Source organism: Seriola aureovittata, chromosome 11 (assembly GCF_021018895.1).
Source record: "Seriola aureovittata isolate HTS-2021-v1 ecotype China chromosome 11, ASM2101889v1, whole genome shotgun sequence".
In the NCBI taxonomy this organism is placed as follows: Eukaryota; Metazoa; Chordata; class Actinopteri; order Carangiformes; family Carangidae; genus Seriola; species Seriola aureovittata.
In genome coordinates this window covers 17978111-17995424 of record NC_079374.1, presented here as the reverse complement: position 1 = coordinate 17995424, position 17314 = coordinate 17978111, and positions in this window count along the sequence as shown.

Here is a 17314-nt window from a genome sequence, read left to right as displayed (position 1 = left end):
ATGTGTAGCATTAGTTATTAATTAAAGTTTAAATAGCCAATGCTTTGTGCTGATATTTAAGATTTTCATTTTTGATGACATTGTCAAACAGTTTATACGCATAACTATATCACTAACTGATAATATATGACAGCATTTTAAGCAATGTTCATTTCTTGACAGCATTTATATTTATTGTTGTAAACACAATGTGATTCCAAATGAAGGCAATTTATTCTTTTGTTGACACGGTTAAAACCTACCAAACCCAGTTACAACCCCCCAACCCCCACCCCATCATAATTTTATCCCTCAGATTACACTGTCTACTGACATGATCACACACACACACACACACACACACACACACAGACACACAAACACACACACACACACACACACACACACACACACACACACACACACACACACACACACAGTTCCCTAAACACTTCCATGCAGAAAATACATCAAATGAGAAATGGTTGAACCTGAGGCCAATCTAGGGCTGCGGATCCTCATCTCCTCATCTCCTCATTGCCATGATTGCCTTTTTTGTAACCAATGATAAATATTGGTTACAAAAGAGGCAATCATGGCAATGAATTGTGGCACAGAATTACATTAACTTTAAGAAATGACAGAAAATAGTTTTATTGTCTCTTTTATTTTCTTGGAATTCAAATTTCCATCTGACCTGGTGAGTCCTGTTTGCCAGCCCATGCCATGCCAGACTGAACCTCCTATCATTGCTGCCCTTAGCCGGGTAGTCCAGAGGAAAGCAGGATGAGAGGAAAGACAAGTGTTTTCCAACCGATGGGAAAGTGGTCTCAGACTTTTGGACCCATCTGTAACCTATATACAGTGCTGCCCAATACTGTAAAATAGGTGGTTTTCAAATAACATTCAATAAAACAGTTGAATTGAATTGAATCAAGTGTTGAAGAAACAGCAATGGCAGACAGAAAACAGATGCCAAACGAGAGTAGCAGACTGAGAGAGTCAGAGTCCACAGGAAGAGATGAAAAGAAAGAGTGAGAGAGAGGAGGAGGAAAGCTGATCAGTCATAACACGGCCCAGCTACACATTCCAGAGTAATTGAGCAGATGATTAGTCTCACAATCAACAACATCACACCAGCTGCCTGAACACAAATCTATTTAAATAAGGAGAGGAGAAGAGAGGAGAGAGAGGAGAGGAGAGGAGAGGAGAGAAGAGGAGAGGAGAGGAGAGGAGAGGAGAGAAGAGGAGAAGAGAGCAGAGCAGAGGAGAGGGGAAGAGAGGAGAGAGAGGAGAGGAGAGGAGAGGAGAGAAGAGACATATGGCAATCATAATCTCTCCTCCACCTCCACCACATCCTTCTACTCCCTTTTCCTCCATCTTACTTCAAACATCTCTTTTTCACTTCCACAAGCCAGCTCCAGAGCCTACAAATCACAGGGGTAATTAGAGCTAATTTGCCCTCCTCGTGCGAGTATTAGTGGTGTTAGGGGCATTAGTGAAAGGCTCAGCTTTCGCCACTCTGTTTGTGTCAACAGGGCAGCCTAATGAAGCATGCTGGGAGTGTCACAGAACACTTGCCCTGCTGATTACGCTTGATTCGACAAGCCCTCTCTCTTTTAAATGATACCTGATTCCTTGTTGATAAACCAGGAGGAACAACTACCAGGGAGAAGAGAGGCCAGTGAAACTGCAGATTTCCCTGATGTGCAGCCTGTCGCGACAAATACCAGTGTTAACACTAGCATCAGATCAAAATTTGCATTTGTATTTTTTTTTCTCTTTCTCATTTTAACTACCAATTACAAACCTAATGCAGCAGGTCCAATGAACAAATCATGTAATGGAGGTTCAAACAGGACTAAAATAAAATCTCTGTAAGCTTTCTAATCTAAGATTAGATTAGATCATTATAGTTTCATCTAATTTAATTTAGACTGGATGGAGCTATAATGATACCACGGAGAAAAAAGGGTCACAGCACAAGAGAGGAGGCAATAAGAAGCTGCTGAGGACAGGACAGCAAAGTTTAACAGCTGTAGTTAATGTGCAAATGTTCACACATTTGCTGAACAGATGAGACCAAATGTGTTGCATGGTTTTTAGCAGGATTACAATCTTTTGAATTTAACATTAGCTTGCTCACTAAATTAAATTAGTTGCATCTTTTAAATCATCTGTTAAAGCGCTAAAAAATTATTTTTGGCCTTTTGGCAGAAGCACAACAAGCTGTAAACCCAACATTGACTTATTGTCACCTCATAAAATGAGTATTGTATCAGCAGGGAGCATCTTATTCACGCACCAAGCAGACACAGAGTAACATTAGCATTCATGTGGAGACGTGTCTTTGTCCACTTGATGGATCTAAATCCAAATATTCACTCTGGTTTTAGCTGTTTTCAATTCCTGGGGAAAATATCTGATTGTTTAGCTGCTGAATGCTTTGCTCTGTATTCTCCACCAAGTCACCAACGAATCACAAATTGTTGGACGAACCAAGGCCAGAAGTATTTTATTTCAAAGAACTATGAATGAGAACTTTAACCGACTAACGCTTCCTTGCAGCTGATGGATCCGCTGGCCATGGCGTCACTGATACATTGGATTTTTCCAAATTCTGCATTTAAACCAGTTTCTCAGTTCAACCTGAAGTAGAAAGTGGATGATGGGAACAAATAAATACAATAAAACAATTATAACATCATATTTATTTCCCACCCTGTTCCCTTCAAAATCTATCAGAGTTAGAAGGCTTTGACCTTCACATTTCTGTTATTTTACTTATCATGAGAACCAAGTAAAAAAACATATCATGGTAACTGTTGGTAACATGGTAACAGCTGCTGCTACCACTGCTGCTGAACCAAAACAGTAAAGCTGTGGGCCAGAAAACTAAAATAATGAGCTGAAAGAAAGTAGTAAAATGCTACATAGAGCTGATGGCAATTGCAGAGTTGGGTGGTCATAATACGTCATTCATTTTTTTTTTTTAAGTTTACTTTAGTTTATCTTAGTTTATCTTTCTTTAAACGTAACTGAATTTGAAAAGTATTTACCAACACTGGTTTGGACCACATGGTTCACCGGTTCAGTGACATCCACAGCACAGCTCACCGTGTTGTTGTTCTGACAGGAAAGGAATACATGCATGGAACAATTGCAAAGCTTCACTTCTATCTCTTCAGGATGTTTAATTAGAACTGGAGGCAAAAAAAAAAAAGGCACTTATAACGGTTTCAGCAGGGCTGGTGTTTATGTGTGTAGTCATGGCATGCGGGAAGGAATATTTGCACAGGTCCAAAATCCTGAGCGTGGCAAGCCTGAGGTCTGTTGGAGCTCCAACAGCCGAGGATGGGCTGTTAAATCAAAATTCAAGACACAGTTACACCACAGGAAAAGATCAACATTTACGGCTGTTTACAATGTACAGCATGAACATCCACCCATAACACAGGCCAGCAGCATTCCTGTGCCTGCCCACACACAGAGCAGCCAGGACACACGATGATGTTTCCCTCTTCAGATTTCTGAAGATAGTCGAAATGAGAAGTCAAAATGAGAAATATAAACAAAAATCAACAGAACAGCTAATACTACAGGCATGCTTAAGTAGCCGCTGGGTCACAAGAGGGTCTAACACAAAATATCACCACAGACTGTGAAATGTGCGCTCTTCCTTTTTTATAATCATGAAGCTTGGCTACTTGTAAAGATTAATATAGGTATTATACAATAACTTCATGCCCTTTTCTTGTTCTTATTGTTTGTTGCCAAATCCGTTTAATAAACTAAAATCCATCTTCCATCAGAGGAAAAGCCTCTCCATTCATAAAGGCCAAAGGAGGTGCAGCAGCAGTAGCAGTAGGTTGTTTCTGTCAGCTCCGCTCTGGGTAATGTGCCAGTAACCACAGAGGCCAGTACATAGCTGTCATTCCTCTGCTCACTGAAAGCACATTTAGCAACCAACACCTGTTTCCCCTGCTCCGTCTCCACTATAGGCTGCTCCACTACAGCTCTGCTGCCTGCATCCAGAGGGGCAGGGATTCAACCCTTATGATTTTTTACTCGCCAGTCCCGCTATTTCTGGAATGTAGCGAATAGACGACATTTATTGCCAACACTAACAGTAGTAGTTAGCCCAGTCCAAGTTATGACAGCAAAATATTCAATATTTCAACCTTTATAGGATGTTAAAAACTTTCCCATGGAAGCAGTATGGCATTCATGGAGGTGGGAGCTGGAAGCGGGGACAATTTAAAACATAATGCTATTTTTATTTGTATGTCTTTTTTAATTGCATGTTGGTTAAATTACAGGATGTGTGATAACAGCAAATCATTTCAAAGCAATACACTGAATTTTCCCCCCCAAAAAAACTAAACAGTAAACTAAATGTTTACTCAGCAGGATTCAACACAGGTTTTTAAAATTCACACTGATCCGCCGCTCAAACATAAACTAATATTAACCTAATAAAACATACTTCACTTACAGTAGTGAGGTCGGAATATGCTCCACCAAGAGGTAGACTGACTGTTTGGCGTTTGATAAAAGCTTGTATCAGCCAATTACAGTGACACTTTGATTTGGATAATATTCTAAGTTTCACCCTCGATAGTTTTCCAGTTCCAGATTCTTTAATTATTTAGACCTGGTCTTGTTTTCAGTGCTTAACAGCGTTTTGATGACCTTCGAAATGAAGTGATTGACTTCATTAATAATGTGCTCAACAAATCTACAATAGTTGTGTGCTGCCTAACTGTAAAACTCTCTCTTTAACCAAATGGAAGGTCAGAGGTCAGGGTCAGCTATAGAGCAGTGCACCTTGAGATGGTGGACAGATTCTCAAGGACAATTCAGCGATTGTCATTCCCCTGGTTGCCTTTCGAATATCTTCCGCTGGATTTTCCTTCCACTGATTCTGCCTCTCTTTGTTCTGTTTGTATGTCTGTCTCTATCTCTATTGTTTCTTCATTTGCTGTCCTTAACAACTGACAACCACCTGTACAGTAAAATCTCCCTAAACCCACTCTCTTTCTCTCTTTCTCTCTCTCTCACACACACACACACACACACAGACACACACTTCCTCTCCCACTCATGTTTTGTCATGTAATTAGGCTAGAGCCGTGCTTAATGTTCAAAGAGATGATGATCTATCTCTGTCCCGTCTTTGTGCTAATTCATACCATCTACAGTTTATACTGTAGGAACAATTATTATCTCCATCAATCAAATTGTCAGAAAGAGCATTTAAAGATAAATATCTGTTATGTAGGGATTGCTACCTAAGGCTGGTACTATACTAATGTGGTGGTGTTACATTGAAGAACAAAGTTTATTGTGGAAACAAATCCGGAAGAAAATAGGATTTTTAGTTTCATGTTGATGACATAACTCAATGATAATATACAATTAATACAATACAGTTGTAACTAGAAACTGCAAAATGGGAAGAATTCCCCCATAAAATCTAATACTGTGAATATTTCAGTACCAGACCAGTTGAAAAGGAGCTGGAAACACAGCAGCAGTGGGGAATCCCTTGCTCTGCCACCTGCTTGTCAATCAGCCCGGCCTGTGTTATGTGACCCTACCTGCTGCTACTGTCGCCTGCTGCCCATAATGACCATACCATACATACCAGAGCCACGGAGGGGCATTGCTGGACCAGTGACCCTGATTGTTTTTTTTGTTTTTTTTTGCTTTATCTGTCAGGTTTCCACTCAGGATAAAAACAACTAAAGAATGCTTTCCTGAGGGAGAGCTGGAGTCACACAAGCTGTGCAGCATCAAAAACTACAGTTAATACACACAAGAGATGTGGCTGTGTGTAAACAAAGGATGGAATGATGGCAAGTATTTCAAGTATTCACTTGAAGGGCCAGATATCCCAGCATGCATTAAATGAAAGGCAGAAAAACCCCCGTTAACAATGTCTTGAAAGCAGCACAGGAAGTTCTTGTGTTACAACTGTAACATGTCTATAAATATGTTTTATCGGAAGATCCAGAATTTGCTGGGAAAACACAAATTTTTATGTTAGGAATAATATCCTTGAGGTCAAAGCTAAGCTTCCAGTGTACTTCAGTTGCCCATTGAAAATTGTCCAGCCAATGTTTCGAGCTCACTGCGTCTATGCACAATGTTTCAGCACCTTTGTAAGCAATAGTGTTTGTGTCAAGCTCTATCAGGACTTTGGCTACATCAGGTTAAGAGCAAAATCAACCCAAATAGCATCCACTCGGGACCTCGTCTCCTTTGATGATAGTAGTGATGATAGTGTGATGGGGATAGTGTCTTTTGGAACATAAATATGGTGGTTTATCTCATCTATTCGATCTTCTTCATCTTTCATCTGCTGTGACACCTCCAAAGAGAAGATCAGTAACATTTTTTCTGGGCATTTCAAAAACTAGTTTGCGAGGAAAAGTTTCAATTTTTAAAGAGGGGACAGTGTGTGTGTGTGTGTTTGTGTGTGTGTGTGTGTGTGTGTGTGTGTGTGTGTGATCATGTCAGTAGACAGTGTAATCTGAGGGATAACATGGTGCTTATCCGGCTGATCCCCCCACCTCCCTGGGTTCTGACAGGTTGACACCCATCATTCTGCACATTAACTTTGCCTAATTGGCAGGTAATTCCCCACTCCCCTACTGGCCCTCTGCTGTTCCACCATTGTCCCTGTACTTAGCCCCTACTGTCTGGGTCTTTATCCACCAATCTAGCCCGGCACCCTGCAGCTAAAGAGTCACTCAGCAGGACTTCTTGTCCAAGCCCAGAGACCCAGTGGGTCCTGTCACTGTAACCTGGGGATGTGAAGTTGGGAGCTTCCTCTGTGATGGTGACCCCCATGCTGGGAAGCTCTCCACGAGGCTGACAGGCGAGCCGGCCCCAAAAAGTTTCAGCCTGTCAGCATTAGCAGCCCATCCACCCCTTCTCACACACACTCACACACACACACACACACACACACACACACACACACACACACACACACACACACACACACACACACACATATCTAAATCATCTTTTTCTTATGTTCTCAGACAGCTCTAATGGTTTCACAGTGTCTTTTATTGAGATGAAGCTGGTGTTTTCCAACTGTGGCACTTTCAACATGCCTTGTCCTGATCTAAAGAGCAATCTACCCAACTAAAATAATGTCAGCATATAGGTTTGCACACAATGTGGAAAAAACTCACATTAATTCCCACACAGCCCAAATCTCAGGCTGACATGCAAACATTTGATGCTTGCTCACATTCATCTTTCTACTTCTGTATTTCAAAAGTACAAACACACACATTTCAGCTCTACTGTAGCTCTCGTCCTACCCTGACAGTGATTGACAGGTATTTGCAGAGTAACTCTGCAAAGTCAGACATGAGACATATGGGAGTCCCACCCTCCTGTCATGTCCACCCTCCCATGAGTCTTTTGTGGCTGAGGTGGAGGTGGCAGGAGCAGTCAGGAGCTTGTCAGAGCAACAGGAAGAGGATAACACACTCCCTCCTTCTCTCTCTCACTCTCTCTCTCTCGCTCTCTCTCTCTCACACACACACACACACACACACACACACACACACACACACACACACACACACAGACAGCTTCTATCTCTCTTACAGGAACAACCCACATACACAAACACTGTCAACCCCCCTGGGAGTGTGTCAGCTGTCATTAACTTCCCAGACTTCCAGTGAGCAGGGGAGCTTCCCCTCGCTCCCACCCCCTCACAGGTGACTCTCACTGGGGGCTCCATGCTGGGAATGCCAGCCACTCAGTTGGAAGTCCTCATCCTGTCAACACAGCCAGCTAGAGGCCACAGATATACAAAAGTGAAAGAGACAGAGTTTCTGTATATGATTGTTTATGATTTTAACATAATTATGTGTGAACATGCATTTGAGAAAATACTATGTGTATGTACAGTATGCATGTTAATGATTTCACATCTATATTCTTTTTGTGTTTGTAACTGTTCGTGTGAATGTTGAATACAGGCATGCATGTGCATTGTTAATACTGTCAGTAAAAATACAGAGCACATATAATTTTAGTGTTTGCATCTGTATTTGTGTATGTATGGGGTTATACGATTGGTTTTTTATTTGTGTACGTGTACGGGTGTGTGTGTGTGTGTGTGTGTGTGTGTGTGGTGGCCGTGGTGTTGGGGAGGGGGGGGCTGCATGCGTGGAATGTGTGTGTGATATAAAGGCTCTCTCCTCGCGCCACAATGGCGTCTTTGACAGGCGAGAGAAGGGAAGGCTTTGTTTGGTGACACCACACAGTGTTGTGAATGCCCGACATAGCTGCCATTCCTCTCTCTATGCCCTCCACCAGGCTACTGGCTTATCAGGGATTCCTCTCCTTTCTATCTGCCCACGCACACCCCTCACTATGTGTGTGTTTCTGTATGTGTAAGTGAGGGAAAGAGTTTGTGAAGCAGCGCCACTAACACCAAGGAAAATGTAAATGAGCTCTGAAGGAGAATAGAGCCTCTGTGTGATTACATATTTCTCCACAAGTAGACCAATTTGGATGCCACATTTTTAAACACTCCCAAGTAGCTGGCTAACATGGATTTGATTTGATTTAATTATGTCCTTTGAGTTAAATAACTTAAAAAAAACATGATAAAGCAATCAATAATCACAATATTGATCCCAGCAATGATGATATAGGCTTCCATTTTCCTGAATCAAGGCACTTGAGTTCAAATCAGTGCAAATCTTGGTGCACGCAAGGCCATGGAAACAGACTTTCATAATAATTTACATCTGTAACACAGTTAATGATTTTCAAATTTGAATTTAAAATACTCCAAAATATGTGCCCCTCTTCCCTGCAGAGAGAGAAAATGCAGCCCAGCAGTGAGATCAAGGCCAGGCGACAGATAAACTTCTCAATTCTACATAGAGACGGTTGACAAATTAAAGGAAAACCCAACATAAAGTGTCTTAGTAAGGTGTTGGGTCATCACATGCTGCCAGAACAGCTTGAGTGCAGCTTGGCATTGACTCTACACGTCTCTGGACTCTACTAGAGGGATGAACACCATTCTTCCAAAAGATATTCCCTCATTTGGTTTTTTGATGATGTTGGTGGAGAGCGCTGTCTAAGAGATGTTCCATTCGGTTGAGATTTGGTGACTGAGAAGGCAATGGCATACTATTCGTATAATTTTCATACTCATGAGACCATACAGTGACTCCTTGTGCCCTATATGCGTGGGGGTCATTGTTATCCTGTTTCTGTATTTCATATGATCAATCTGACCCAGCAAGGGCACTTGACATGGATGCTCCTCAGGGCCGACCGTTCTCACCAAAAAGGAACGGTAGGTTTGATGATTTTGTGAAACACTTGATTATTTGGGAATATGAATTTCTTGAATGTGCAGATGAGCCTTAAGCTTGAGAGATCATCTCTTCACTCAGAAAACCAGGTTACACAAGTAACCTTTTAGAACAACATACCTACCATTAACAGACTTGATTAACTTCAGGGACACACCGACCACTTGGGCTGGTGTGCAGCTGTGCCTGCTGCTGTTTTTTGTGGTCAAACAAATACTTGAGTAAAATACATGAAAGCTTGAGCAGCGACTGGAGATACATTGATTGTGCAAGCTTAAACTCCTCTGGTAGGTTGTTCCACAGTTCATACTTTCTTCCCTAAATTTCCATCCGCTAATCCCCCTCTCTCATCATTCTGTTTATCTCACAGCCACACTATGAACTAGTATGTTTGTGAGGAACTCATTCTTCTCTCTGGTTTCAGCAATCATACAGGTCCTCCCAGCTCTCACGCTAACACGCCAGTTGCCAAAAGGCCTGATACCCAACTTAAAGTAGGTATGGTGCCCACATGTGCGCGAATTAGGAATTCAATACACATTAACTTATCGACACACACACAAACACAGATTTACACACAGCTGTTTCTCTGTGTTTTCAATGCCATGGTGTTGTTATGTGTTTGATGTGTTTATATGAGCTTTGATGGGCCTTACAGAGGTTTGGCAGCAACAGCACATCAGCAAATTAAAGTAGGATTAGGCCGATATACATCAATTTGCTCAATATTATCCTTTAAAGGTTCAGTCAGTATGTTTTTTAACCAAAAAAATTACAGTGTTGCTTTCATTTTTTTCAGGCCTGACAAGCAGGAACTGTTCGATGAGTGTCCCGTTAAACATCTTGCTGACACTGGGGAATGACTGGGATATCTGGAAGGGTGATAAATGGCCTCCCTGATCTGAAATTCAGTTGTCCATTATTGTATTTTGTGCAAGCCATAGACTCGCCATAAATTCACTATGATCGAACACAAGGAGGCACCTAAAGGTAAAAGGTGTAGGAGTGTGGAGTTCCCAATCCCAGGGCCACTTTGTAGTTATTTCATCAGATTTGTGTCTATTTTTTATGGACCCACAGCTGAAAAGTAGGGGCTTGGATGTCAGCTTATCTCCATCTGGTGGTGAGATGCATCAGACTGAAGGTGAGGCTGCCAGACAGGCTTAACACCTGTCGGGAGACTGCTGGAAACAGCTTCGAGGGAGTCTTATGTTTGGGAACATGAAGATAGAAGGTGGTGGCCGAGATAGAAGATATTCAGAGAAACTATGGCTATGATGGTTGAATGGTAGGATGTTACCCAAGCTCTTCTGGAAGGGCAACTCTAACCTTATCAGAAGGTGGAATGATCAGTGTGAGGAACTCAGTGAACTCAAACCAGGTACTGTTTTCAGTACCTGATTCATACAACAAAATTACCTTCCAAATTGCAGACTCTATTCCAATTTTAGTCTCATTGAAATTATTGATGTATTTGACACAACGCTCAGTCCGAGCATTAGTCAATCTCTGAAACATTTATTAACAAGTAGACAGCATTACCAGCAAACAGCAATGGACAAGTTGGCTAGATGCTACATTACCAGACCCTAAGAAATTTGCTAACAAACTTGCAGATGAAAAGCTGTGGTTTCTGGCAGAAATTCATTTGAATTGAACAGGATCAGGAGACCACCTAGAAAATTTAGAGAACTCACAGAGTTAAATATAGAATAAAGTCCTGAGAGGAAGGGTGTGGATTAGTAAGAACTCTTGGGAATGTAATCAAAGATTTTTACAGATGTTGTTATGTTCTTGGTGAGGAATATGTCAGGAATTTCTCCCACCTCTGAAATCATACGGGGAAAGTCAAGCTTTTTGGTTAGTGTTTATTTCAAATATCTTATTTCACAAACCATGATTTTCAAGATCATAGATAATACCACTTAAAAGAATATGTATTGTATCTTTGTATCAGCTCAACATCCTTTTTCCCAAGCCATTTCCCCACGTGTTACATTATCTAGCATAAAGCAAAGCCCTTCGATCTAGGGGCCCTCTAAACGCTTTCCAGTGTTTCTGTTCTGGTGTGGGAGGTTTGAGTTATTCTTGTCACTTTTCAAACACTGTGCCTTTGGGGAACAGTTAGGTTTCTTTTATGTTGTTGTAGCTTATTTCATCACACTCCTCCACTGGCCTTCCTATTTAAACTGAAAAACACACACACACACACACACACACACACACACACACTTGGGCACCAACTGATGATAATACGAACACACATGGTCCATTAACTCTATCAGTCTCCCAGGAGCCTCCTGCAGTTGAATCACAGCCATTCCATCAGACTCATCAGCTCTGCTGTGGGAATAATATTAACAAAAAGAATTAGCTTCCCTTTCTCTCTCAACACACACACACACACACACTGGGTCTCCACTCGATGTGTGACATGCACAGTATCTTCTTGTATCTGTACTGTACATGTGCTGTGTGTGTGCCTGTGGCCATCTGTGGGTTTGTCTTAGTCTTTTTTCTTTTTTCTTTTTAGTGTCATTCCAAATATTTCATCTATATTTGTGTGTGCATATGGGCTGCACGTGCACATGCATGTTTTAAAGTGTAGAAGCAACAAAAACAGAGAGGTATTTCTGTAAGGTGTGCTTGGCAGCGTGCCCGTCCATGTTTGTGCATGCATGTGTGAGTGTGTTGTGTATTGGCAGACTTGCTGCTCCCACGTCCCTGAGAATGAGGCCAATCAGATTGGACAGACAGTTTATTTCCAAACACTAGAGTCTGGCCTGCTGCCTCACACACATTCCAATACTTCCAGACAGACCTTCAGAAGCGGGAATTAAAAGGCATTGGAGTTGTTAAAACATGACATTCCCAAAAAAGGGCTGCTGGGCCCCGAGACTACCCAGAAACATCCCACATGACTCAACCCTGCAGGAATTACAGAACCGCCAGGGTCGCTGATGAAGGTCCTCTCATAGATACAGTCTCCACATTACCCTCCTCTCTTCTCTCTGCTTCTGTCCATCTACCTTTTCATCATCATGCTCTCTCACATATTAGATAATCCTGTCTGTGTTATTGTGTTGTGATGTAAGGGTTTAAAGGCCTCGCACAAGGGAATGTCAACAGTGGTAATGAGGGAGGGGCAAATGGTGCTCTTTCACCTTCCAACTCAGATTGATTTGAGCACGCAGGGAATAAACATAATGACCTCTCTGTGACAATCTTTTCTAACCTTTAGGACAGGACAGTGCTGGCCCCTGCATGTAAGCTGTGCGTACAGGATGCACATGCAAACACATGACCATTAAAGTAATATAGAGAAACATATATCATCATTTTCCTATAAGGGGATTTAACGCAATAAAGTTGATTATACATATCTACTATGAAATCCAATTTAAAAAATTTTAATATCAGCATATGAAAAATACTGCTATCTGTATTGGCCTTCAAAAACCCGAGTACACACTCACGCGCACACACTCGGAGGAATGTTGTGTGTATTGTGAGTGGGAGTTGAGGTCAAACTTCACTATCAGGGACCGTGTTAATGTATTCAGCTCCTATAGAGGCTGACTCAGGCGGATATCTGTTTAACAGTGGGTCAATTCATCCTGCCAGCGAAAGAGGGCCACTGGAATAAAAAAAAAAAAAAAAAAAAATGGCATTGACGCAACTGAAGTGGCCATTTCAAAGTTTCGAAAGGGTCAATCAACTTCCAGTCATGTCCGGCGTTTCCGCAAGAGGCTGCACATACGTACATCACTACAAGGTGGGGTTCATCCAAAGTACCATGATAAGACAAAAATCTGGTAAAAACGGGATCAGGAGTCTGGTTCATATACCAGACCACTGTTGTTATATCACAGGTGGTAAATATTCTTGCCACATATAATGTCACAAATCAAAAGAGCATTTTTTCGAGGAGCAAGAGACTTTTATTCGGCAAGAGACAGAATCCAAAAAGAATGGCGGAAATATATACAATGGCTGAGATATCCTGACTTTTGTCCCTATGAGTCAGGCCCTTACAAATGTTGGATCACTCACTTTCCATAATCTAACTCAGTTTTGTCATCTTGTAAGACCCTCCTTGTGTGGTAAATGGTCATGTCTAACTGCATTCCCCTTTGAAAAAAACAACAAACTCTGTTCCCCAAGCCAAGATAAACCTGATAACATCATCAAATAACCCTGATGAAACCAAAGGGTTATCTTAGAAAGACCCTACATTGTACTCTAATGTGATGGTAATGTACTTATTAGGTGATGTGCTGTATTTGATTAAAGTAGGGGGAAGAAAAAACCTTTCAATTGATTGAATTAAATAATATTGCTTGTATTCTTAATACTCAGTTGCAGTCTTAGTAAGTATCTAACCAACCATCTTCTCTCTATCTACAATACATCTCCCTCTCTGTGTGTGACCTGTTATCAATATTACAAAATTAATAAGGCATAATGGCCTTATTGAACATCCTCTTTTAATTAGAAAGAGAAGGAGTGTCCATTATATTTTGAACTTGAACTGCACATCTTGCATGAATGCCACATAGATACATTTTTTTCTTTGAATATTTTAAGATGTTTTTCAAAACATATACTTTAGAAAGACAGAAGGAAAAAGAATGTTAAACAAATGAAAATGGATACAAAGACTCTAAATTCCAACAACTAAACAAAGTGAAAAAACGAGTTTCAATCTAATTATTATGTAGTTTCTGGCTCAATACTGACTGAGTTTAGTTAAACAGTGAAATTCAAACACATCTAATCAAGATCAAGTGCGCGCGAGCACACACACACACACACACACACACACACACAACAAAGTATTTGTTCAATACACAGCCTGTTTCTATAAGAGTTCACAATATTAAGGACATTGTAAATAAAGTCCACAAGCAGTCCTGTTAGTGGTGATTACACCCTGAATACAGTTTTTTTCTTCCATGTCTTTCATATGGCCAGCTGGGGCAGTCCAAACATGTTACTGTAATCAACACATGTTTTCTTTACACTGTATTTGTGTCCAAACACAGACCAGGAATATTCACTGACACACAGAAAGGGAGAGCAAGTTACTGTAGAGACCAATAGGAAGAGAGAACAAGTGAAAGGTAAAGAGATCAAGAGGATTAGGGTGAGAGAGGAGACTAACACAAGGCAATCAGTCTGCAATACAACACTTTCAAGACACTCTGTCATACTTTATCTGGTATTATTGTCACCTACTTTACTATAATCAGTAAATCCCATTTATATTTCAGCACCAGAATAATTAGACTAATCTAAAAGTCTGATGAAACTATGAATCCATTGAATAATTAAAACATTTTCCTATGTTCCCATTACAAAAAAGTGGGTTCTAAGGGGCTTCCCGTGAAGTGGATTTACTTTACTCCTCCTTCCAGTTTCCCAAGGCCCCAAAGGCCTTGTATAGTATGTAAGGGGTAAACATTAAAATATTCATGCATCAATTAAATCAGTAGAAATTAATCTAATAAATATAACCTGACAAAGCTATTACAGCCTCTTAAACAGTAGGAGTTATTATGAGGATAAATCCTGCAGGGCTTTGGTGGTAATGTTGATTGCTTGAGTATTTCTGACTATTAGAAATCTATAGTGCTGGACTGAAGAACTAGTACCAGTAACTCTTTGGGATGAATTTCAGTACAAACTGAATTAGAGACCACATAGACACTTTGGAGCAAAAAATCTGCGATTTATCACAGGCGTCCCATGAAGTACATTCTGTCCTGTTTTGATTATCCTTATAATACCTTAATTCATAAGGAGCATCAGTCAAAAACCCTCTAAAATGGTGATGATGCCACTTTAAACTATAACCCTAACCCAATTTGGGAGTGACTGCATGTTCCAGTCATTTTTAAAGTGTCAGTTCAACCAAATCATAATTTTTACTGGGACTACTATCCACCATGCTGTTGACAGTAAGGTCCTTGTATTAACCAGAACATTTGTCTGCAATTTGTGCATTGCAAGCCAAATTCTATTTACCTCCAGTGTACACAAAAACGTGGGCACATAAAACTGAAATCTGCATGGCCAGATGCCACTGGGAAAGTGAGAAAATATATTTTTCTTCTTAAAAAAACTGACCCTTTAATTTGTGGTGGAGCTACACCCTATTTACATTTAGATTGTGGATTTTGTGATTTTTTTCATAGGGAATTTCTGTAACATTGATAAGTTATAATAATATAACAGTATCAACTCAGCTCAGTCTAAGAGATTGTGCCTTGCTTTAATTCTACCAGTTCCTCTGATCAAAACACTGCAGTTCTTTTTGCGGCCTTTAGGGTTGTTGCTTTTAACTGACCTCTGAAATTTGGGAAAATGTCAATATGGATAACTACTGTATCTTATTCAAAATTGATAACAATTTTCATCAAAGACCATTATTACCCCTTTACACTAATGCATTGATCTAACCTGAAGGTATCTATTAGAATTCACATTTTTACAGGCTTATCCCAATGATGTTTCAAATATATATTTCTAATATGGAAAAGCTGTAAAAGTGCCTGCATGCCCAGGGACGCAGTGACTTGTCCAGGTTCTGAGGCTGTTTAATTGCTCAGGCCCCCCCCCCCCCCCCCCCCCTGAAACCCAGATCCGTCTTTACAGCTTGCATTAGCATACATAATACTGCTCTGTGGACTCAAAGAGTCATGCCAATTGAAAAGCAGTCATTTTCACAGCAGAGGATTGCCATCGCCCCTTTAATTGAGTGTGAGAGTGTTTGCATGTGTGCGTGCATGGCTTTGTATCATGAGACAGGAGATAATTGCTTTTGCAATACAACATAGCAATATGTTGTTAATTCAGTGATAGGAGTTGATTGCTTGTGTCTAGTTGTGTCCCATGAGCAGGCTTGTGTGTATGTACTGTTTGTCAGAAAACAGAAGGGGCAGCCGATAAATGTCGGCCACATCCCTTTAGACTGTCTGCACTGTATCTGTAACAGACACACACACACACACACATACAGTAAACACACAAAACACACAATAAAAATAATTTGAGCTACATGCTAAAAACAGGGGCCTCAGGGGTCCATAAACTCTGCTGCAATAAAGAGGAGAAATTGCACTTCATATGAATGTCCCACTGTTCAGTGACAATCAAACCCAATTATCTCATCGCATCATTATCTGTGGATTGCTTTTGTCAAATTACAAAGTGGGAAAACAGAGACATGGTTGTGTTGTAGAGTCAAAGAATGCTATGTTTGCTTTTTATGAACATCTCTCCAGACTCTTGGTCTCTGAGTGTTGTTTTAGTAAAGTATTTGGCTGTAGAGAACCGAGACAACGATAACATACAGTAGCTTGTAGTAACTGAAAACATGAAGCTGGATATTACCATACCAGTGAGGACTTTCCATTGACAACATGGTCTATAACCTTCTGAAAATGTAACCCTTACCCTAATCCATGAGCTCATCATAATTCTACTCCAACAACACACATGCACACACACTACTGATGGTCCAACATTGTATTATTTTGGCACAAATGCACAGAATAGTTCTGAATGAGGAACTTATATGACCAATTAGAATAACAAAACAGTAATTTCCATACAAAGTGGACAAAGCAAATAGCTCTGTAATGAAGATCAGTGTTAATATGTTTGCCGGCTAATTTCTCTCAGCGACAGTGAAACCCTGCAGGGACAAAGTGATTGAATCATGAGAATGTGTATTAATGGCAGTGGCTGCTAATTAGCCAAACAGATAAAGAGGGCATTAATCTTAAAACCTAGTTGTAGGCCATTCAAGTCAAGAGAAAACTTGGCACTGCCTGCCAAACACAATGGCTAAATGCTACCCTGGTGGATAGAGAGTAACTCAGTGTGCAGCAAGGTTAATCTGTGGATATCCTAAGCAAAGACGCACTTCGATATCTTTATTTTATCCCTGTACCTCTGTAGAA